Source organism: Scatophagus argus, chromosome 6 (genome assembly GCF_020382885.2).
Source record: "Scatophagus argus isolate fScaArg1 chromosome 6, fScaArg1.pri, whole genome shotgun sequence".
NCBI classification, from domain to species: Eukaryota; Metazoa; Chordata; class Actinopteri; family Scatophagidae; genus Scatophagus; species Scatophagus argus.
Window position 1 is genome coordinate 17,537,082 of NC_058498.1, and position 25,937 is coordinate 17,563,018.

The 25,937-nt window shown below is 42.8% G+C and overlaps 1 long non-coding RNA gene across 1 annotated transcript in view; it reads right to left on the reverse strand.

Moving 5' to 3' along the window:
• The window catches only part of LOC124061156, a 37,600-nt gene extending 16,286 nt beyond the window's left edge, over positions 1-21,314 (reverse strand). Inside the window, exons 1-2 of the long non-coding RNA XR_006843686.1 lie at positions 20,115-21,314; positions 9,985-10,170 (exon numbers count right to left, since the gene is read on the reverse strand). This is a non-coding gene — a long non-coding RNA (uncharacterized LOC124061156). The remainder of the gene's footprint in view (positions 1-9,984; positions 10,171-20,114) is intronic.
• Between the last annotated feature and the right edge of the window lie 4,623 nt (positions 21,315-25,937).

Here is a 25,937-nt window from a genome sequence, read left to right on the forward strand (position 1 = left end):
ATAGCTACAGCCAACATTAGCAGCGTGGTTAAAACAAATCAAACTGATCGATCGTGTGAAACCAACATGGCGCATGATGTACTTACAGAAAGGTATTGCACTACAAAAATGCCACACAAATCAAATGTGATCTACTGTTTCTACCGTTGATACTAAAAATAACATTTTTTAGGGAGCGCCCCCTAAATAACCACAAGCTTTCAGAGTGGGAGTTCTCCTATGAGAAATTCTCTGGTCGAGCGGAGGGCTAAAGAGCCATTAAAGGGGGTGGGGACACAGACAGAACGAGGAAGGCATGTGAACAAAAAAAACACAGCGGGTTTGTATGCTGATTTGGAGTTCAGACACATTTTGTACATATGCTCCAGCAGGGGGAAAGCAGAGAAAAGTGGAGAAAGGGGAAAGATGGAAAATGAGAACTGCGAAGGGTGCTGCCGTCTGTGACTCGAATGAGGTGACATCCAACTACCATGAGACCTACTTTTCCAGGGGAGAGGAGATATAATTTGAAAGGAAAAGAAACTGAGAAAGCTGAACCAGTAGGCAGTGGGAAATGCAGGCTGCTTTCTGGATTGACACAAGTGAAATTTACATCCAGTGTGGCACAAATCTTTGACAAACTGAATTTCCAGGAAATCAGCAAAATTAAATTAAATTAATCCACATGTACATCCGCTGCTGCTACGCACATATTAGCTATTGGTTTAAACAGTTAGTGGAGTTAATCAGACCTCAAACAATCAATCGATGGATCGGTCATTTAACAGAAAAACAACTATTGGCATTTTTTGAGTGAAATGCAACCATTTGCTGCTTGTCTTTATCTTATCATTACAGTGAATTAACAATTATTGGGCATGCGTCAAACAAAACAGTTCATCTGACAATATCACCCTGGGATCCATAAAATTGTAATGGCCATTATAAACAGTCTCCTTATATTGACAAAACGATTCATTGAGAAAATAAACATCAGATTAATCATTCATGAAAATGATTATTAGTTGTAGCCCCAATGCTAAAGGATGAAAGCATTCTCAGCTTTCATTACTTGGATACCTCACATATAACAAGCAACGCTATGCTGCCATATGGGCTTTACAGACATCTCATCATCTCATCAATTTTTGGAAGCTGCCATCACTGAACATCCGAAGAAGATTTTAGAAAGTAATGGTGAAAAGGACATGTAAACATACAAGCGGATGCAGTTTGCTTCACACCTGTCTAATCAATGGGCGTAACACATAACCCTCATTTGCAGACACACACACACACACAGTATCACTGCTCCTTCTGCACAGAACAACCTGCTTTCATGAACAGTACTTTGTTTGTTTCCCCTCTGGTAAGCTCTGACCAACCGTTCCCATAGCAACCTTACCTACTTGTTCCCTGTGTCAGTGTGTGAGTGTGTGTGTATGTGTGTGTAGGGGTGGGTGGATGATGGGGTGGTGGAATTAAGAATTAAGGAATCCCATTAATGTGCATGGTCTTCAATGAACTTTGGTTTATTCAGAGATCTCTGCTGGTCCAGCTGTCTGGGTCAGATTGCTCTCCTCAGATAAGGAAAGAGCCAGCAACGTGATGCTGGGTTGTCAGGCATGCAGGGGCAGGCCGGGACACAGCTCTCGTCAGGGGGCTAATGCCCCTCAGAGGTGGCTGAGGAAGTGAGGGTAGTGCCCTTTGTCCCTGGTAGGGGGGATTACACTGGTCAACCAGCTCAGACAATGTACCCCCCTCCTGGGATGGGAGGACCAACCTGCTCTCCACCAATGATAGGGGCAGTCAACTGATCACTAACTTAATTAAGGACAGAGGGAAGTAAGAGAGGAAGAGGAAGATTGATGCAGGAGACAGAGGGAGAAAGGCTGAAAACAAGTAGAGGCAGAGGTGATAAAAAAAGGGGGGGTGAAGAAGAGAGAATAAAAAGGAGGAGAACCAGTGTAAGGAGCACAGGGACACGCTAAAATAAGAAGAGGCATGAAGTTAAAAAGAGAGCCATGGAATGCAGCGGAGGGGTGAAGAGAAGGCTTCTCTAGCACGGGATTAGGAGCTGGGGGGAGATGAAAGGATCAGGTCTAACAGAGGCCAGGAGAGATGGCCAGAGGAGAGAGACTGGCAACTTAAACTCTAAGCAAGGAAATCGAGAAGAAGAGGGAGAAAGAAGAGAGGAAGAGAGCTCAGGTGTTCATGACCTCAAGGCTTGGGTGAAAGAGGCTTTATTTTTTACAACAGATGCACAATGAGAAAAATGCCTCTCTGATTCCTATTTACAGGACACACACACACACACACTATTTAAATCCAATGACAAATAAAGCAGATAATTCTATTACAGAGGACATTAATAGAGGATATTTAGGGGACAGTTAGCGGGCCTTGGTGGCATAGCTCAGGCCCACTGCAGACAGATATGGCTCTGCAACACTTAACAACAGGGATTTGGCAGCACTGTTGATTGAACATGCCAAATCCCATTTGTCGGAGGGCTGTGCGCGTATGTATCGACACTCTGTAACCTTGTGGCTCCGTAAAAGGAGACCACTGTAAGTAAGTATGTGTGTGTTTGTGTGTGTGTGTGCAAGTGTGCGTGCACGTGTGTGTGTTTTCCTGGCAGGCGGGCAGGTGGGTGGCACAGTAGAGGTGGATAGGTGCATTGGTCTAAAGTCCCCTCCGTCTATGCTGCTCTCCACCCCTTCATCCTTACATCTTTACATCACTGTCCATCTCAATTCGCTCTCTTTGCAAAAAAAGGGTGACAAGAGGGAGATAGAGAGGCTTTCACAACACTCCTTTTCTTGCTTTTCCCTCCCATCTTCCCCCTTCCTCCCTCCCTTTATTCCTTCCATCCCCTATGGTAGAGCTGCCAGACAGGAGTGCTCAGCAGCTCTCCGAACGTTATTGATCCTGAGAGCAAGCCGGCCAGGGAGCTGGTGTGTCCCCCCCCCCCCATCTATCTCTATCTCCCCTCCCTCCTCATCCCCCACCACACCCCATAACTTTTTCCTCCCTCTTTCCCTGCCTCTACTTCATTTATCAAGGTTAAAGAACTCTTATAAAAAAGGGAAGAGGGGGTCGCCTGGATGTTATCTGACTTCATGAAAGAAATCCCCTCAGGCCTCTCCACTAGAGGAGGATGCTCTTTGCCATACCCAACTCTACACTCACACACACAACACGCAGTGGCACCAAGCAGCAGCCCACTCATAGCCAGTCAGAAATAGAAAGTGGCACGTCCAGCTCTGCACACAGCAACGGGACAATCAGGAATAGAATGAAGAGGATGGTTGAATGGACACGGAAAGAGGAAACTGGGAAATTAGTCACTGTGTGTTACACAACAAGGTCAAATATCATATTACAGTACAAGTTTCTTAGAAAGTGCAATTTATAAAAGAGTTTATACATTCTAATCATAGCTTTTAATGTTTGTTATATTTTGTAGTAATACTTTATAGATTAGCTGTAAGCCATTGATAAGAACAACATTTGGGTTGCCACGTGCACTTTACAGAAGGCAATCAGTCAACATTTCATCTGGCCAGAGCTGCAGTAGCTTCAAAGACAAAATATGTTATGCTGGAGAAGGATAAACACCAGCCAGGGAGACCTTACTCAAAATGGCACTGTAAGAGGGCAGGGTTTCTTTGTGAATTTCCCTCAGACATAACAGATATCCAGATTAATTGTTAATTAAGTGAAAATCATCAGCCCTAGTTGTTTAATTTGCAAACTGCGCTACAACGTATTTGTAACTCTTGTAACTCATCTGTGTAATATGAAGTGGCACCAAAATAATCACTACAAAACTATACAAGAAGTACACTTGGAAAGTTACTGTGTACAACCCACCAGACCTGTAAATTTCAGGCTCCACAATCCAAAGAAGAAAAACATTTTCTGCATTTCCAACCATTAAGAGACCGTAACATCTTTTGTCCGTGTTTATAAAAGGACTGGAAATGGCTCTACATGTGGAGTACATCCTGTCTTCCATTGTTACTGCTTTCACTCTCCCCTATAAAGGCCTGCCTGCACTCCAGGCAACAACGGCCAGGCAAATACACACAACAGCACATTACAGAGCCATACCTTCCCCGCCCTTTGTGCTCAGTAATTGCCACAATGCATCTTCTCGTCCAGCTAATTAAGTGAGTCTTTCCCATTGTCTCCCAATACTATCACCTCTTCACACAGCCAGAGAGGGAGGGAGGGAGAGGGACAACTATTAAAGCAAGAGACAGAAAGAGCAAAAAGGTGGAAGACATACAAAGGCAGGAGTCCAAAGAGACAGAGGATGAATCACAATGGTAGTGTCTTTATCCTAGTAAGTGTTTGCCAGCTGAAAAAGATGCCTGTTGTTTGTGTTTTCTGGTGCGCAGTGCAACCACATTTCTGCTGTCGGGTAAAAAAAAATCTTCTTAATAAAGTCATTTTAGGAATCAGGGGAGTAATGTCTCTTGTTATAGATTGACAGCAGTGCATTTAAAATGATAACATGATGCCAGAACTTTTTCACTACTGTAAATGCCAATATAAGCTTTTTACGTTATGAGTTATTGATGCTCATGACAGTTCAAAAGATGATGTGCTTAGTCGGAGTGAATAAAAAAAAAACACATTTAACTGGTTCATCTTTAAAAGGCTTTAAGTTCCTGTCCATCAAAAATGTGTTTCACTTTTTGTTACACTTGGTACACTTGGATGTTTGACCTTCACTGTGCAGACTGATGAATGGTCTGAGTATGAAACTAGAAGAATGTTTTCACATTCATCTTTTGAAGGGGGAATGTTTCTCTGTGCACACACTCTTTCACGTACAAGCAAGATTTATGACACAACTAGTTTGGAAACCAGTCTTCATCTTAAATTTAACTTACAGCATGATGTGAAAACTTGTAACCTCCTGCGGATCGACACTACAATAAGACTTTTCAGCGAGGAAGGAGGCATATTGCATTCAGGTGTTAAGATTTGAAATTAACAGCATTTTGGGGCTGTTTTTTTAATTCAAATGTTATTTTAAGAATTTGTAATGAGGTAATTTTTTTTAAAAAAGTAGCCATATCAAACACAATTTAAAATTCATATCCCTCCTAATCCAAGATAAAAGCCTGCCTCTCACCTTAGTGGCCTTACTAGTTCTACACAAAAAACAAGAACCATTGCAGTACAATTTGAGTATAAATCACAATATAAATCTGAATAATATTCATTCCTGTAATGAAATATTTATAGGAAGTAATCCTGGAACAGGTTTAGGAGTGAGACGGGGTGTTTGAGCTAAAATTGCTCCCATTTCCCACATTTTAAGAAAAACAAGAAAAATACAAAGGAAATATCAATTTCACTTTGGAGGCGAAAGCTTCATGAAGATTCAGTCAGTTCATTCAACGAGAGCACTGAATTCCACTCTTATGTGTAATATCCTGGATATTTCTTAGTATCACACCATGCATTACACTCTCTGTTGCAATCGTTGGGCTAAAGCAGCTTCAGACTGTCATGACTTTGCTTCATCCGTGCACAGTTGCAAAAGTACTCAGTGGAATCCACAATGAGCAAATAGAGAAAAGTGAAAACAGGTGCTTTTGTTTTCTCCTCTTCTTTATATCCTCGCTGGTCAGGCCTTTTGTGTGGCTAACCGAGGAGTTTGAACGACTGAATTACTGGAGGACACAGACTCATCTAAATTCCACATCTCTTTAGAGTTGCTAGGAGAGCACCCCGACCCCAAAACACACACACACACACACACACACACACACACACACTCGCTCTATGCTCAAGTCCACTTGCTGACCTCTGGGGCCAAACACTCTCTTCCAAATACACAACCCCAGACTCTCCCCCAAAGAAAATTCCCTCCCAAACTTAAACCACTCCTTGAACCTCTACCAGCCCCCACATCTCCCTTTCCATCCTGAACGCCATTCCTTCCCACACTCAAGTTCCTGTCAAGGTCCTGACAGACAGACAGACAGACAAGTAGGGTGACATCATGGTGCAGAGAGAGAGAGGGGGGGAGGGACAGAGGAAGGGGGCTGCTTGCCTGTCTGCCCCCAGCACCCACACAATACAGCAGGGCATCTGGCACTGGGGTGGTGGTGGGGGAAAGGGTGGGGGTTTGTCAGGACAAAGCGTTTACATCCATCCACCCCCCTACCCCCACCCAGAATATGATTATAGTTTGTAAATGGTGGCTGAGATGTAAACGTGTGAAGGAAAGAGAGGGGCTGAGATGCGGCGGCGGCAGGAGGGCAGGTGGATGACACAATCGTTGGTGTTTACGGTTAAGACTCCAACAGATATATTAGTCGAAGCATAAAGAGGACTTTGAGATATGTGTCTTAATGGAAAATCTGTACAAGGATCCAGGCTAAGAGACTTTATGATAAAGGATGTTCTTGTTGAAATTTTTTTCCACACAAACTGAAACTGCTCCAACTAGCAGGTGTAGTGGAGAAATCTTTGTGTGTGTGTGTGTGTGTTTGCATGTCAGCTTGTTAATTTGCAGGACCCACGACAAAACAATGGTGCCAACGGGATAGAAATCAGTGTCATAATACTCCCTCTCTCTCTGCAGCGGCCCCCTCCTCTGCCTCTGTCTGAGGGGCTGTCTACTCGCTGTGTGCATACAAGTGTGTGTCTGTCTGTGTGCATACATAAAATAAATGAGCTGTGCGTATGCATTGTGCGAGTCTGCAGGCCCAGTGTATATATTAGAAATGTGACTTGACCCTGGCAGGCTGAAGCAGGGTTTCTGCGTCGTACTGGGCGTGGGAAAAAGGGGAGACCTCTTTTCACAGCTGCTCTGGCCGTTGCATTGAACCAATGGAGGCCCCCCCACCACCCTCACCACCCCCCAATCTGCCTCCGCGGCTAATGCCCCCCCCCCCCATCCTCCCTTTCCCATTCACTGTGCAGCCTGCTGCCTTTCACCGGACCCCCGTCCCTCCCTCCTGCACTCTGTTCGTCACCCTGCTGCACCCCACCATCACAGCCACCACCAACCTTTAATACAGCCACCTCGACATTCAGCCAGTGCGCATTGAGATGCCTGAGGCCTCTGAGCTTTAAGGAGGTAAAGAAAAACAACACAGCTAACTGACTAATGAAGTAAAGCAGCTAATACCAAAACAAAATAAGGAGCTAACAAAAGGAATTTGTGTTCAGTACGTTTGTACTGAAACACCAAAACTTATCAGAGCTCTCTTACCTCATTCTTTTTTGTTCTTCAAATCCAATTTTTGTCACATTCTCCCTTCTCTTTCTTTCTCCGAGCCCCTCTGCAGATAGATTTTAATTTATGTTAACATACGACACCAATCTCCACTCAGTGCCTGCCCCCCCTCCCACACACACACACATTCACCACCTCCCTCCATCCAGTGTATTCATTTGAAGAGATTTATTTCCTATCAAGCTGCATAATGCAGAGGGTATAATTCAAATCAACTTTGAAGAACAACCAAGCAGTAGAGTTTATGTATACAAATCTTGAGAGCCTAGTGAAAAAAATTCCCAGCAAACAGCAGGGTGTTAAAAAAAAGATTGCCAACTTTACAAAGCCACGGGTGGGCGGTGGGTGTTTGGTTTTGCTGTTACCGATAACCTATTACTGATAAACTTCACAATCAGTCTGTTTAAATGCATAATGCGGGCTTCATATCTCTCAGATATTGTTGCTAATCTGACAGTATAACCACGCAAAGGCAGGCTCAGAGTGGCATCACAAAACACACCCAAACACACACGCAATTTTAGAGAAACTTTAAAAGGTCACATAATGTGCAGAATAACTCCAACAGATTCTCAGGAGCATTCCTATCGGGCTGTCTAGCTACCCTGCTGATACACCAGGCTTGCTGAGGAAATGTTGAGAAGCAGCGAGGGGGGGTGGGGGCAGCAATGGGGGGTTGTAGCCAAGAACCTGAAAGGACTCCATCTTCCTTGGCCAACATGCCATGACGATGTGGAGCAGCAGTCTGAATTGGTTTCTCTGGGGTGGCGGAGCTGGAGAGGTGATGGCAAGATGAGCCCGAATGTGGATGGAAAGGGGTGTGTGTGTGTGTGTCTGTGTATGTGTGTGGGTGTGTGGGTGTGTCGGTGGGGGGGGGGGGGGGGGGGGGGTATGGTACACCAAGGTATGTGTGTTTGAGAAAGAGTATGAGCGTGTGTGTGAGTGGGAGAGAGCGAGATGGCAGACCGGATCTGAGGTACTGTAAATGAGCGGATTACTGCTTCCCTCTCTTCAAGTCTTTCCATATACATGAGAGTGCTCGGCTGTGGAAGCAACACTGCTACGTGTGAAATCACACATCCTCCGGCCTGCACTTCCTGTACAAGCAATTGTAACAAATGCACGTACTGTAACATGGGCCCTGTGCGGGTAAAACAAGGCATACCCACGTGTCTCGGCCCTTAATTGCTGTTATGAATACAAAGAGGATGTGAAGAGTGTCACTTCTGGATTGATGCGTCTCTGCGTCAAATTTAGCCTGTAGCTATGCCTCCACTTCTAAAGCCCATGTCCAGCCAAAGCTTGTTTGCATCGATTTATCTAGTTTGTGGATATGATATTGACTAAGTAGACCGGCAGCCCTTATCGAGTTGAAGCAAAGCGAAGGAGGTTTAAGAGGTGGTCGAACTCTATGGAGGAGGATAGCCACAGGCTGTGAAATCTCCTCTGATCTTCCCTTGTCTGATTCTCAAACGCAATTCTTTCTCTGGGGGGGCATGCTGATATAGAACTAGGCCAATGTCACAGAACGTTCATCTAACCCTGGAGGGAAATAAGAAAAAAAAAATCACTTCTTCTGTTTCTCCCTGATGACGGACCTCAGTCTCTGCGTACAGGGCTTCATTTCCCTCTCCTCCCCTTTCCAACGCTCCCTCCATCACTCCGTCTACTTTGTTCTCCGCAGGAGGTTGAACATGCACGAGCTGAGCAGCATTCTCTGCCTTGATGGCCCGCTATAGCAGCTGTTAGGAGAGCGAAGGTAATCTTTAGGCGTGTCACTCAACACTGAGAAGGAAGCTGAGAGGGAAGTGAGTGAGTCACCTAGTTCTGGTTTCAGCTTTCCATCATCTCCAGCATTTATACGCCGTTATAAAAACCTGCCGCTTGTGAGGTTTAAGGCTGACAGCCGGGGCCAAAAGTCCGTGGAAACTAGTTTACGACAACACGTACGCAGTTGGTTAATATGTAAGAATCCTGTGCCTTTACAATAATCAGGCAGGGAATTTGGCTAAAACAATAATGGTGCCACTTCACAGCATGAAAGAGTTGAGACACAAATATAAATATAGTTGGAGAAAAGCAGGTGCATTCACAGAGTTATTAAGGTGCATCTTGGGACATTTTCCCCAAATGTGAAATTAGAGAAAATTAAAGAGAAACCAAAAACAGAGATGATTCTGTGTGTGTGTGTGTGTGTGTGGACGGGGATACAAGGCCTGGACAGAGAGCAGAGGGGAGGGGGAGGGAGAGAATTAGAGGCGTGAGGGACTTAGCCACCCTGGCAGTCTTTCCACATGAGAACACCTTGCGCACACACCAGGCCAAGCCCCCCTATGTACACTTAAAGGGATAAAAAGCATGGACAAAGGAATTAAAATATAGATTACACAAGTGGCCACCCTGCGTCTTATCTGCCAAAAACCGAAGAATCTAACAAATTGGATCAGACGTTATAAAGCACGGGGCGAGGGGCGAGTGAGAGGGCGATCGAGGAAGTGCGCACGTAAAGAACGAGAGGCATGTCCACCTCGCCGTTCTTTTGTCAGGAGATAAATTAGGATGAAATCAGGACTTTTCACTTGCACATTTGCAATAACGCTGTGCCACTATACAGGCTTCAAAACAAACAGGCTTCAAGTGTAATTACATGAAAGGATGCCAGTGTGTAAAGAGTTCAAGTTCAAGTGCGTTTACAAATGAGTGACAGCGCACAGTGGAAGATTATTATGAAGTCTCACCTGTAACTTTGGAGAGATGAAGCCTCGTTCTGAGCCGGTCTGCGACTTCTGATCCTCAGAGCTGGAGGTGGTGTGTTGTCTCTGCTGACCTGATGACCTGCAGGTTCAGACGCAGGCCTGCACATTGTGTGTGTGTGTGTGTGTGTGTGTGTGTGGACTGGGCCTCTGCCTGCACTCCACAGATTCCTGCAAAAACACAGAAGGTAAAGTTGAGAGAGAGAAAGAGTCCACTCCTGCAGCAGGTCATAACCCGACTCCTCTGTGTGGTTTATTCTCTTTGACACAACATTCTTGAAGTGCAAAAAAGAAATGTTTTGGCCACATTTCAGGGTATGTTGCATCGATTTAAAGAAAAACTCTTGCCTTTAAATTCTAGTATAATTTATGTCATTATATTAGCTGACATTATGCAAAAAAGATTTTAGATATTACGACTTAAAGAAAAAATTATAAATTTGTCAGGTTTTGTCTGTAAAATAGAAAGTGAAAAACAGATACTTTGGTAGTCACTTCCTCATATTATCTTGGCTTCTACTGATACAGAAATAGCTTTGGGCCTGTAAAGAAAACTAGATGACAAAAATTAAAATTTATAATTTAAACTGTAATGGGAAAAAGGGAAACACCAAACAGATTATCGACACATTCGTGTATCCTGATTGGATAATGAAGAGCATTTTGTGACACTGGAAAATTACAAAAAAAAAAAACACAAAATGATTAGTTTTAGGTTATATATTACATAGGTTTGTGTGTGGAAAGTTTCTTATATTTTCTGTTTCAACTGTAAGTTGTAAATACATGACAATACCAGTCTCTTCAACACACACACACACACACACACACACACACACACACACACACACACACACACACACACACTTCACAAGCAATTACACAAAATGCTGGAAGATTACATCCGCTGAAACCTGATGTCCTTTGCGGGTTTAAAGCCTGCATGTCAGCCTTTCAATTTTTTTTCTCTTTCACTTGCATGGGTCAGAGGCTGTTGCTAGGCTACCAAACCCAGAATTCATAAGTTCAGAGAAAAGGTTTATACAGGCCAATGCAATTCAAGGTAAAATGATAATAGAAAATTGATAATGCTGGAATATGGATTTTGATCAGATACACTGTGAACCATAAATTGCTTTAGATCTGAATCAAAGTGTAATAATAGTAATGATGATGATGATGATAATAATAATAATAATAACAATAATAACAACAATAATAATAATAATTATTATGACAATAACAATCAAGTGTATTTAGCTTAAATAAAATTTCTAAAGCAGTTTTTTTGAGTAAAATTCATCGACGTTACTAGAAACGATGCTCACAGAACAACCCAGTTCTCAAAATATTATGAAACGAAAACAACCACTGGAAAATGCTTTCCAGGAAGTACTCTGAGGCAGATATTCTGCAATTTTCTACATGAACACAGAAATTATAGAAGCAGCTTTTGCAAAAATATTGTTCACACATCCCGATGTTGACCACAGCCTTGCGATTGAGCAAAATAAACGTCTGTGCAGCCCGAGCTCATATAGCACAAAAAAAAAGAAAAAAGAAAAAAAGACCTATTTTGTAATTGACAATATGCTGTCATGTTTATTGTACTCTGCAGAGAGGGGAAATGAGGCACTGAGGGTGCAGGGTGCACACACGTAAACACATGCAGAGATGCACACGTACAAATGGCGAAAAACGTGTGCACACACACCTACACGCACTCACACACAGCTCTGCAATTTAGTGGCCAAGTGTGACACAAACAAGATAACATCTATAGGATGGCATCTCGGAAATGCAGCAGGGCTGTAAGCCTAAAACAATGGCTCTGCTGTGTATAGGACAACTGCTTTGTTCCAGCAAGTGCCACTCGCCCTCATGCAACAACCCGAAGTACAACATGAAAATATTCAAAGTTATCAATACAAAGCAAGTGGGAGAAGAAGAAAGATAAAGAGAGGGAGAGATGGGGGGCACACTGACATATCCACGCTTCAGCAGGAAAGGCTGCAGACATGACAAGCTGGTTAGAAATGCACGACATGCATGCATAAACACACCTCTTCTCCTACCCTTTTATCCTCTCACCTCATTCCTTCTGCATCATTTTCAATCATATTCTCTCTAAGCATTTTTTTGTTTGTTTGTTTTATTTAAATGTTAATTTCTCTATCGCAACAGCACGCAGAATAAATTTGAGCTGGTGAAACAATAAAATTTCAAATAGATATGGATGAATGTGGATAAATCACTATGAGAGACAATAGAAGGTTTAATGCAGCCTTATGGCAGGTGTTGGTGGACTAGACGTAGACTAGACTGGGCTCCATCTGGTGCTGAGGGCCTCCTCCTGATGGTGGAGAGGGCCCAGACAGACACATATTAATGTGGGAAAACCGACGTCTAGCCTGCCTCTCAGACTGCCTTTCAATCTCAAAGGGTTCTCCCCATATCCTCCATTTATTACCCCTCAGCAATGCATTAATTTCTACTGCGACTGGGCGAAAGCTGGGAAGGCATGAGGCGTAGTCATAGCGCACACCACCATTGTCAAATACATATGGAAACATGTCGTATTATTAATGCTTAAGCTTATTGCAATTAACCATGAAAAGAACAGAAGGGCTGTGGATTTGCAAATTCTGCACACAATTCAAGTTTTACTTCCAATGCCGAGACTGTATGGCTGAAAAAAATACAAGTTTTAATTCTGTGTATTAAAATATTGTCTCATTGGGACATGATCATTTACTAGTTCCTGTCACATTACAATTGAGACATGGGTTTCCTGAGGCTCCTGCAGTCTCTTTGATGAAAACATTCATTTGTGCCACGCTCGATTAAACTACCACAAGCATAACTGCACAGCTCATACTGATAGCCTGAAATTATCATTAATATCATGGTAATTGCAATAGTAAAATACCTATTGTTTCCCATAGCACACAACAGTGACAAACAGTCACATTGCCAGGCACTGTGTGTATTAACACATGCAGCAGTGTAGCAGCATGTCACCACAAAAAGCAAGAAAGGCAGAGATATTTCAGTGAACCTCCTCACCACCTCCACCTGCCCCAGTCTGTGACGCAGTAAGCTGGGTCCTGCTAACAGTAGCATCAGGCTTTATGCTGCTACACACACACACACACACGCACACAGCACCATGCAGAGCAGAGCCACCACAAAGAGCAGCTACAGCTTTAGCAGCTAACACAGAATTGGCTTGTTTAAAATTCAACAGGCTCCGCTTCGGAGTACAACCTATCACTCAGGCAGTCCAGGAACCAGACAGGAGCTCCTCTCTGACTTGGATGGAGTGGAGGAAGAAGAGATGATGTGCAGCCCAAACAGCATTGTAAAACAGGCCTGAAAATAAGTCCAGTCTCTGGACAGCCTGGCTGACCCTGCCTTCCTGTCCCTCAGTACTGCTTCCAGATTCTCTGTGTGGCCTCTTACTGTACACCAGGAATGGAAACACACTTGTTGGTGTTATGTGGCGTGTGTGCACGTGTTGATGTGGCCAAGTGTCCAGTCAGTTACAGAGTTTCAGATATGTGTCATTCTGAAACTGTCATAATGGTGGCAACTAACTCGTAATACGTAACATGTTATTGTGTCAACTATACGAATAAAGTACACCTGTGAAAATGTAGCCAAACTAGCACAAAAAAGACACAAGGTTATCTATGTTGTCTGCCTGTCGCCTCTTCCTCAGCCCTGGGAGCCATCATTTTGTCCTCTGTTCCACATGCATGAGGCCTGAAGCTGCTGTTAATAAGAGCATCAATCAAGCTAAATCCAGGGATATAACGAGATCCCTTTGACAAACACCTACTGAATCACAATATCAGCTTCTTCTGCACTTCATAACCCGTGACACATGACTCTGATGCCCTGCTACACAGATCTCTGCTGCGCCTGCTGTTCAGTACCAAATATACTCAGCCATGAGAATGGACCTGATGATGGGATTATTTCTCACTGCATCCAGCACTTAGCACAGTATGGCGAACAAAATACATCTCCCACACATCAACTTTGTACGCAGAGAACAAAGCAACATGCGTTTTGTAAGAGCTTTCTGTAGGTGCATTAGCTTTGATTGTTGAAGCTCTTTCCATATCACTTCATAGATGGGCCAGCAGCAAGGGGACATGGGGGCTACTGGTGGAACACGTGACTCCCACGAGTCGTCCAATCAGGCGCTTTCCCAGCTACAAACCCGTGTTCATCTCACCTCCTGATTTTCAGCATCCAGCGAACTACACAATCATCAGAAAAACATGTGAAGCATGTCTATTAGAAGGCGGTATCATGTGACTAACAGGCAGTTATGTCCCGTTAAGAGAAACAGTCAGAAGCCGAGTCGCCCTCCTCCTCCTCCGTTTCCTCCTCCTCATCATCATCACCATGACTCTATGAATGGAGCTTGTCTCCGGATGCTAACTAGTGTCACTCCATGCATCCCCCCTTGAAAGAAATCTAGCGCTATGAATCCGTTTTCCTGGCCGGGCGGCGTTCTCCTGTGCTCCGGCATGCGTCCATGGAGGCGGGAGGCGTTTCTCGGTGCGATGCACGAACGCTGCCGCGGGCTTCCAATCCTCCGTGCAGGCTGCATCCATCCACCCCTCCTCGTAGGTCCCGGTTCCGGCTCGTTCCGCCGTGACGACTGCAGAATTAGTTTATACATTCGGTTCTCTAGCTTTATGATATTACATAAACTCATACAGCTAGATAACCAAAGAGAAAAACTAACCCACGTCTCTTAAAGGGGCCGCCGCCGCCGGAGCTGCTTGTGTTGTGGTCACATGGAGCCATTGCATTCCGCCTGCATGCGCACGCCTTTCTCTCTCCCTCTCTCTCCCTCTCTGTCTCTCCCTCTCTCCCTGTCTGTCTATCAGTCGCTAATATACACACATATCTGCGCGCATGCCAGAAGCTTTCGGTTATAGGTAATATCCTATTTTATTATTGCCTTTACAGGTAAAGCCTCCCTGCCATTTACAGAAAAACCACGTCCTCAGACTGCTTTAGATTAGCCCAGAACTGCAATGATGAAGAGGGCGGGCAAAATAAAAATGTTACAGTATCATCAGAAGATGATCAGCAACAGTAGGCTACAAAGTGTATTATTCGAAACAAAAGTAGCTCCTTCCTGCAACGATACTACACGGTTTCAGATGACGGTGGATTCACTGCTGTTGACTTAAACTTCTTCCCACAAGTCCTGGCGAGCATCTGCAGGGTGAAGTCATCCAGCTGCAGGAGGACGATGACACATTCGCCTGTCATCCAAACTGGACTCCATGCCACCAATAACCTTAATACAGCTTACATGTACGTACTAATACCATCAGGTCCACTTTGAGCTCCTACGTGCTAACCCAACCTGCAAAGCGAGATGAGAGACGCTATTACTTCCACCGAGAACACACTAACAGGCCCTCACAAACAACCAGCTTATTGTTGTTCGAAATGCCAGCTCACATCGACCCATTTCAGACCACAGAGCATAGTTTCCGTGTTGAGTGAATTAATCCATGAATTGTTTGAAAGCATGACAAACAACCAAAGGCCCATACAGCGTATAGTAGAGGGGCTTCCAGCTAAATGTCAACAACATGATCTAGTGGAACAGGTCCAGCCTCAATGGATGTCACTGTGTACTTTAGATTAGTTCGTGACAGCCTGACGAGCTCTCAGAATTCTTTGTAATCACCAAAAACATGGTCATTAAACTGCGTAAATATGGATTTTCAAGACAGCACTGACGTTGGGCGTTTAAGTCAGAATTTTAAATGCAGAAAAATGCAGATCACAGATAAACACTGGGACAAACGTCAGGATGAAATCATTTGGCATCTTTCTAAAACATCTGTTGCCAAAAGTAAGTAATTCTGTGAGGAGGTTGCCATTGTGGGATGCATTTGATATTATAGACAAACAACAGCCGATTATTTAACGTCACTGTATTCTTCCTTCATTAAAATGCTCTTAAATGTTGCTGAAACGACACTTTCTATAAAATAACCTTGAACTGAGAATAAATATACAGAATACTCACATATTCTGGCTATTTGAAAGAACAGTTTCCATAATCGGACAGCCACGCGTGCTTTGTTATTAAAAACGACAAAAACTATTAAAATCCACAAATCGTTGTCACGGCCGAGATATTGTCCTCCACTCAGTCCGGGACTGGAGCCTCTCTCCCCGGCTCTCTCCAGCCGTCTTCATCCATGTGGGATGCCGGCACATATGCGAGGACAAAGCCCATCTCACGCACAGCACCACCATCGGTGTATGCATGTGCATCCTTGGAGGACTTAACGTCCACTCCGAACTGTCAGAAACACTGAAGCAAAGACCGAGCAGGAGAAAATGATAGTGAGGAGAAAGCGCCTCGGCCATCAGAGTGTCAGATGTGGGGCGCAGGAGGCGGGAGGGCCGCCCGAGGGCCTCCGGGTCAGACTGCTGGAGAGCGCAGAATTAGGCGTGCTCATTGGCACACACATGGGTGAGCACGAGAGACACGGGGCGGACATAACGGGCACGCGGAGAAAACAGACGGTAGAAAATGAATAACCACTCGAGAGATGTGCAAAAAACGCGCCGACATTCATTCATGATACAAGCTTCTAACAAGCTAACAAACATCAGAAACCATAAACAGCCACCGCTTCTATATTTGGTGGTGGTGATGGGGATCTTGGCCCTAACAAAGTGAGGAATGATGTCATATGCCTGTATATGGAAGATCCAATTAACGCATGTACCATAATTCAAATTCAGTCAGCACCAAAACGGTGCGGCAAACACAGCATTCAAAGCCATACACTGACCGGCTTTGTCCTAAACGGAGGCACAGAGTGCAACAGTGTGCAACAAGAGTCAGCTGACTGGAAACAGGCCTTGGAGAAATACAATCAGACAAGATTTTTGGACGATAAACTATCCGTCTTTCAGCCACACCCTGTCTGTGCAAATAAGGACAGAAAGTTAGTCCCCATCAAGACACAGTGAGGGAGCAGAGACTCACTGAACCAGGTAACAACCTGCAGGTTGCAGGACAGAATAATGCAGTGGCAAAAGGTGAAGGTTAGTCCTATAATGTACACTTTTTTAAATAAAAATCTATCTCTATTTTTTTGCAAGAAAAAGAATAGCTTTATTATTATTATTTATACATTTCCCTCCATGCCTAAAATGAGTCTACCGCATGCTACCTATTTGTGTTTTAAATATAATTTCAGGGAGATGGTTATCCAAGAGCCTTATCAAGAAAATTAAAAGGATGACATTATCGTGACATTACCGCTCAACATCACTAGAGGAATAGAAGCATATAATGTGTTATCGTATGCTTGTGATTTTACGAGTTAAACAGAGCTATTTTATACAATTATGCATTTCATTTAAAATTATAGTTAGCGCAATGTTCAATTTCAAATAAGTAATAACTAGTTTCTCATGTGTTTTCTGTAGTTAAAGTCAGTACAGTTTGTGTGTGACCTACAGTAATGTTCTCATTTGAATTTTAATCAGCTCTGACAGTTTTCCGTAGGCTTGCAAATAAAGTCTCCTGTGCTGATGAAATATTTCAGGGAGGAGTTGAAGAGATTTTAGGAGGCTTTCTCAAGCTGTAGGCTGTAAGCAGATACACAGGAAATAATTTTCATCTTTTCAGAATAAGAAGCCCATTCTCAACGATTCCATAGCTTAGTAATTAAATCTTCATGTCTGAGAAACTAAACATCTGAGATAGAAATTTGTTTCAAATTAGTACAACTTTCATTTCTTGTCATAACTCCTGTAAATAGCTTATGGCATTGGTATTTTTTATGTTTGTGATTTGCTGAAGCAGAAATAGCCTATTTATTTTTTTAAAAAAAATAAAAATGTGTTTAAATTAAGTAAGTAGAATAGTGGATCGCTAGAATTTAAGGTGAAAAGTTGCCCAAGTGTTTCTGTGTGTGTGTGTGTGTGTGTGTGTGTGTGTGTGTGTGTCCGTGCTCTGCTCTGCCTTTGCATGATTGTGCTGCTGTACGTTAACACTGATTGACTCTGTCTGCCTCCTATCTGGACACGCCCCCTGACTGCGTCACGTCCTGTCAGACGTAGCGTACAGCCAGGTGTGCAGTGAAGACGAGCTGAACACCTCACGCTCACTAACGCGTTTCTACTCTGTTCGGTTGCAGTTTGTTCATTTCGTGTTCACTGTGTGCTTCTTTCATAATATTTGTCCTAGACACGTAAACTAAAATCACAGTCAGTCAGACAGTAATTAAGTTACCCGCCATATTGTTTATTCGGCTTTATTCCGTTCATTAAACACGTCGTATTTACGGTGTGTATATCAGAATGATTCTGCAGTTTTTTTCTTTATCTATTGTTTTTGTTTAAGCTAAACTTAAAATTAAAAAAAAATCTAAAAGGACGAAAGAGCACAAGAGGTGACAAAAATAAGACTTAAATAAGTGCTTATCTGTGTTAACACTTGTGACTGCAGGTCAGCTCTACAGTCTCTGTCCTTGGTGCTGAAACGAATTAACTGAATTCGTGGCGCTGGTTTGGAATCGCAAACTCAAATAGTTTGCCTTGATTCAGACAAATCTAAAACTGTTGGGATGTAATACACTGCGATGAAATACATTCCCAATTAAATCCGAGTCATCGTATGAACGTAGAAAAACATTTTTTTCTTTTCTGATCGAGGGGTTACACAACATGAAACAGAGTTTACAGTGAAAGTTTTTAACTGTTACTCGGTGAAATAATGAAATGAATAACACGATGATCTAAAAGACTTCAAGAAGCTAAAGCAAGTACAATATTGTTTTCTTTTTGGTATAACTGGGATATTAACGAGGCAAAGAAGCATGATTTAAATCTAAAATCCTCATATTTAAATATTAAATTTACATCAGATAAGCTTTACATCCGATATTGGTTTTTATGTTGACACGAGTTATTGTGTTTATAGCGAAACTGTGTGCTGAAGTCAATTTAACTTAAATCTCGCTTTTGACTGAATACAGCATCAGTGTTGTATGTTCGGTTTCATGTGTGTGAGAAACAGTCGAAATGAGGAGACCAGGGACTGACTGACAGCTCGGTTTACAGTAGGCCTGCACCTGTTGCACTGAACCGGAAAGAAAGAAAAAATATTTTTAAAACTGTTACAAGATTCTGTATTTTATTTCAGATATTTAGATATATTTATATTCAAATATATGACTGTTTCCATCATGTATAATACAAACTACCAGCTTTTAAAATATGCACTCATTAGACATACGTGTTAATTTGGGTTTGAGAAAAAAAAAATAATCTCATCCATGAAAATGTATGTTATCTCTCGCTTTAGAACAGGACTGGAAAAATAAAACTTTAACGCCAACTACAACAGCAAAAAAAAAGTAAAAGTAACTCCGTATGTTTCCAAGAATTTGAGGGCTCTCTGTTGTAGTAAGCTGCAAAGGCCTGATTAATTAATTTCACACAGTAGCCGCGGAGAAGGTTTTCCCACAAACAAGCCACCAAAAAAAAAGAAGAAGAAGAAGAAGAAAGAAAGGAGAGAGACAGAAGGGGAAAAAATCGCCCTAAGAAAGAAAGAAAAAAGTCAACATCAAGTTCAACAACGTGCTGGTGCTCATTAGCATCACAATGCTGTCTGGGAGCACACAAGTCTTCTTAACAAGAGGCTCTGGCGTCAAGTCCCTCCACCTCCCAGCCAAGGGGACATTTTCCCAGGCTCTGCTAACAATCACACAACTGTTTGCTTTATAAACGCCAGGTCTGGGGCCACTCAGCCCGCCTCAGCACCGCTCAATGGATGCTCCCGCTAATATGGGATGGACCAGCCCGCTGCCACTCAAGCCTCCGCTGCGTGTGAGAGAGCAGTCCTCTGTTTCACTTAAACTAGAATGTCACCCTTATAGAAACAATGTATTGTTATTTTACTCTGCTTTTCTAATTATTTATTTTACTATTTCCACTCATAAATTATTATTATTATTAATATCAAAATGCCAGGTATCCTCATTCCTCTTAACCTAAAGGTTAAAAATAATAAATCACCAAATAAAACATTCAAAAATCATACTTACATGCCATCAACTTTGAATAAATCCCGCATCCCTGGTTCAAGTCCATTCTGTATATTAAGGCGAGTTTCTGCCATCACCTCTGGAGTGAACCCAAACTAAAAGCCAGGAGTCCAGGGAGGAACCCGAACGTTATGAGCCTTCACTGACTGAGAGTAAACCTAAAAAATGACTTGATGATCCAACCCACAGAAAAGTGATGTTAAAAAAAACAAAAAAACAACAACAGGGCTTCTTTCACCTCGCACAGAGGCCGCGACGATACTGCGGCCAGCATCCGCTCCCGCATCCCAACATCTCCTCATCAGCGTCGGATGACAGTGTGAGCGGAGCTGCTACGTCGCGGGTCCCCTCCTCTCTCTCTCTCTCTCTCTCTCTCTCTCTCTCTCTCTCCCCCACACACACACACACGCACACACACACTAACGCCGGCTGCTATGGACGACGTGTACCGAACCTCAAACACACTTCGCACCCCTCAGCCTATGCACTGACCATTGTGAGCTGGTGTCCATTGTTCTGTTTGATCGGCGCGTCTCCTTCTTCAGTTGCAGCCAGCATCTGTTTTTGGCAGCATTTCATAGACTTGAGGAGCGACGTGCAGCCTCTGTAGCCGCAGCCTCTGAGGCTGCACGTCGGTGGAGGAAGCCACCTCTGAGGACTCTTTAGGGAGGGGGATGCAGCAGACCCAAAATTTGGATTTTGTCGGGTGTAGGGAAAGAACGCATCAAAAAGCTTTAGCTCGACGCCGAGTGATGTCAAAGCACATCGCAGCAGCATGCTGTTTAGCAGAGGGTGCTATCACTAATGTGCCACAGAAGGCACACTCCTCATTCCCCAACACACTTCATCCTCCCCCCCTGTCCCCTTGACAGCCAGCGGCACAGTCAAGTCCTGATGGGTAGAGTCAGGTTTGGGCAGAAGCCGGCAAGAGGAGAATCTCCACTGAACAGAGATCTCCAAACATGCACCTTGATTGACTGAAGCACCTGATTCAACGAGAAGAGCGAGCCAGAACGAGCCATTAACCAGGACGTTGTAGTTTCCAGAGGTTTCAGGCAAGGCTGCGGGGGGAAAGGGTGCAAAAGAGGAAGCATTTGTGAGAGATGGGGACGATCAAAGAGCAGCACGCAGCAGCAGAGTGTGTGATGCTGTTGCCGCAGCCTCAGCAGCGCCAGGAGAAGCAGATGTTCCCCCGGAGCTCCTGGGAGTCACGTTGCTGTACGTGCTGCGACGTCCCCTTCCTCTCTGTGCGTAACCGAGCGCACGGTGGACGCTCGTGTGCCCAATGTCAGTCATGAGGGTAGTAAAAATTACTGAGCTAAGGCTTTGTAAAGCAGAACCACATATTGTATGGTGATGGAGACAGAGGAGAGTCAACGCAACAAAAGCAGCCTTTGAAAAGAACGTAATGTTTGCGTGCTGACGTCAGGCGCCGGGATAGTTTATTCTAAACAAGCGCCTGTGTGTGGGAACCACGACAGAGGATGTTCGCGGGGTCTCGGCAAGACTGATTTGTGTTATACTTTTCCTATCGACGCCACCGCCGCCGCTGCTGCATTTAAAGGCCAAGCTTTAATTTGCTGTAATTATTTTTGAGAAGAAATAGACACATTCTAAAAGGCATTTGGAATTTCTGAATAAACAAATTACTGTGTGCAGGCCTAGTGCGTGCGTGTGTGTGTGTGTGTGTGTGTGTGTGTGTGTGTGTGTGTGTGTGTGTGTGTGTGTGTGTGTGTTTTAATTTGCAGGATTTGTAGGAACTACAGTCATTATGACTTGTAAACCCCAAAGCTGATGCGTGCATTGTAGAAAACGAAAAGTGGCAAATACAAATGAGACGCGAATAATTTACACTATTACACTAAGCACATCATCATTATTATTAATATTAAAATTATTTCAATACAATATAAGACACACAATCTCATATTAAGGATATATTTTCCTTCTTAGCGGAATTTGAACATTAAGACTGAAGCCTCAAATGTGTGACGGGATTTGAAAGATCTGAATGATGATATTCAGTCCTGCTTTACGTTCGTTCTCAAGTGAAGACCCACCGCTTTGGTAAAATATCATGAACAGCAGCCGATACGAACCTTCTAAAACCCCCACGTTCATACAGTTTCCACATGTAAGATGTAGCTTAGGCAACATTACGCGAAACGTATGATGGGACAACATATTTCGTGTCCCCTGTAAGCTGGGCGCAAACTAACAAACAGGCAGGCAGTAGTGGACACCCCAGTGAATCTCAAGACGATTCGAGCTGAACAGCGGCACCTATTGGCTGAAAAGCAGCACTAGCGCTCCGGCCTGTTTGAGGCTTGACTGGCCTAAATCCTCAACGTACTGAAAAGTCTCTAAAATGTAAGCTCCTCACAGCAGTATAACAGAAACACAACCCCCAGACTCACGCAGAAGGATATAATAAAAGTGTAAAGCTGTGATGATTAAATGGTCATGTCACTGACGGAGGAGGCGGATTCGTGTTTTTGACATTTTCTAAATTTATTCAAACCGAAAAAGAAATGTTGATGAAATATGAAAATGCTAAAACGCGAATAAGTATATCACTACGGAATTGTATAAAGATGAATATTTAATCTTTAGTAAGGTCCGTACAGAAGTGGATGGTGTCGCTGAACAACCCGGTAGGCCTGTGATGATGCAGAAGAAATCAGTCATTAATCGCACAACTTTGCTGACAACACGTGAATCACCTTGAAATAATGAAGTTATAATGAACCTGAAGGACTAAACTCATCAGAGTGCACAACAGTGTAATCCAACAGACCGCAATCATCATTACAACAAAAGGCCACCATCAGTGGTTTTCTCTCTCACAGCTGTACAGTTACATTACGACATGATCTGGCCTCATGCAAAACAACGGAGAAATAATTATTGTTTCTTTTATTTGTCTGTGTTTGTGGCTCCAGCATGAAAGTGTTTTTTTTTTGTTTGTTTGTTTGTTTTTTTGCTGAGAAGTAATGACAAATACGGAATTAGATGCTGAATAAATTCCCTACAAACACAAAAACTGCATAAATGATTCACAAAGATTTTTGGTTGCATTTTTTCAACCCGAAATCAGGTTGAAATAATTTAGGATTTTGCGAATCATATCTTCAATAAATGCTTTAGTTTGTTTCTAGGTACTTCAAAAAATGTGCATTCCAATCTAAATATAATTTTGGTTTATTCGGCCTAATAATAGTTATATAATTGTACATTTCTGGATAGTGGATAAAACAATAAAAAGACAACGCATAGATGTTGGCTGATGGCCAGGCACAGCCGAACGGTTAGTTAGAAGTAGGAAGAGTTTATTTTTACAGGAACAGACAACTCTGTCTTTAAACTTCAGCGGAAATTAGACTCTAATTCTGCACAGAATATGGCAGGAATATATAAGGAGAATCTAACGAATATTTTTGCCTTTATAAAACGTATATATGCTACGCGGTAAAGCTCATTCAGCACAAATGGATGTTTAGTGAACGAGCAACTTTGTGTCTGAATTGCGTCTTTTATGTTGTTTGACTTTTCCCTATATTTGTGTAAAGCTAAATTAGGACTGTTCCTCTCCATTTCTAAGAACTTCAAAATATTTATTTCTGTATTTATTTAATGAAGTAATTAATGTATTTATTTATTCATTCACAGGAATGATGTTTGCTGTGGCCTTAATTGGCACTCAAAAAATTGCCTTTTATTTGAGAAAAATTAACTTCAAAATTTTCTTCAGCTTTCAAAATCCTAAATAAAAATAATAAAAAAAAACCCCACTTTTGTTTATCTGACATGTAACCTGAATTTCACTTAATAAAATTTGCTTCACACATAATTCACGTTCTTTCATATGTATTTGAATATATTAAATGACACTGCAGCCCCACACATACACCCAGCTAGAAAAATATCAAATCCAAATTCTCAGTTCAGACTAATTCCACATTCCCTTTAAATTTATTCATTTCTGTCAGATTTGTATGACTGTTATGTCATCATGCATGACCACACTGAGGCCTGCTGGGTTCAATTGTCAATAACTGACCGATTCAAGTGGCCACTTCTGGGAATTGTAATGGCCATTCTTCAAAGGGCCCCGACCTGACACGGGGACATGAAGGTGTCAGAGGTCACACATGAAAACCAACAGGGAGCAGATATTTGTCCTTCCCTCTGTCATGCCCCCAAATTAGCACCCGATAGAAGCTCATTGTAAGTTATTGTTTTCTAATGAGGGAGGTTGCTTCTACTAATAAGCTAAAGGATTTTACACGCTAAAATCCAAATAAATATTGGTCAGAATTGTGAGTTATTAGTAAAACTCCACAGTTCTACCTTGTTCAGCTAAACTGTTACTATATCTTGTGGCATGTTATCACTGTGTCTGGAGGAAATTATTTGTGAGAACTAAAAATTTCAAAGTGGTGTATTTTTGTCCTTCACCACCCATGATTTGAACTGCAAATCAAGAGCAGCAACAGCAAGCGTCTTCACTAAAACTCTCAAAGCTCTTCTAAAACTGTTTCAGTTTCGTTCTATTTTTTTAATGCTACTGGGGCAACATTACAGATTTGGTGATATGTTTAAGGGAAGTTCTATTATCTTGGTCACAGCATGCTGCCTCACACATACGGCAGTGTTTTTCTTTGAGAATAAAAAATGGACTCCAAGCTGTTTACAAAAACAGCAACAAATACAAATATTACAACAAATGTTACCACATTATACATTATTATACCACAATTGTCATTTTGCTATTGAATACCTAATTTGGAGAAAAAGGAATAGTCAGATTCCCAAACAGGTGAGCAAGGAGAATCTAATGCTGCCAGTAACCACAAAGAAGCCCTTACAGCCTGCTGCATTACGCTGACACCACTACACACCACACAGTAGGTAAAGTACACTGTACTGTAGAGACACTCTGCAGACAGGCTCAGTTGGCCTCATGCAAAGGCTCTCAGGGCACCAGCAGCTCACTGTAAGGAATCGGGTAAACCTGGAATAAAATCAGACGCCTCCACACTCATAAGAGATGCTGGGCCATGCAGTACATTTCTAACATATCTACAGATCTAAAAGCAGAAGCAAGAGACAAACTGCAGGATTCATGAGTCCATCATAACTCAACAAGCATCACAGACAGATGAAAGAAATTTGCTAAATTTGTCTTTATATTAAGTCCAGCATATTCAAAACAGATGAACCAAAACTGGGAAACTTACAAATTAAAGGTTTTTTTTAAAAAAAACTAAATATATGACATGTAATGATATAACATAATGTAACAATTTTAAAAACACTGAACACTAACGGTAAAGAGTAACTTACAGTGCAGCAGCTTCCTCTGATGGCCAGAGTGAAGGAGAGATGTTGGTTCATTCCTCGCCATGTGAAAACAGACCGGTGTTCTTGCTGCTTTGCTGGTTTAATTGGGAACAGGCTGAAGTTTATGCAAATGAGCGCTGACATCAGTCTTAACAGGCTCCACTCAATAAAGGAGAGGAGCAAAGGGCCAAAGTCGCGCCTCTTTTCCCAGGCAGTTGTGCCGGTCAAGTTCAAGCGCAGCGCCAGTGCGCACGATTGTCATTCAAAACACGGCGACGCACAGAGCAAATTCACTGGGGGAGGTGGGAGGCCTGCAAATGCATTTAGCTTAAAGAAGTGAAGCTCTTGGAATGCGCTACAGCGTGCCCATTACAAAAGTCTCAATTTATCAGTTATCAACAAGGCAAGTTCACAAACAAGGTGGTTTTCTTCAAACCCATGTCGAGAGGAAATGATAAAATTACACGCAGTTTCACTTGT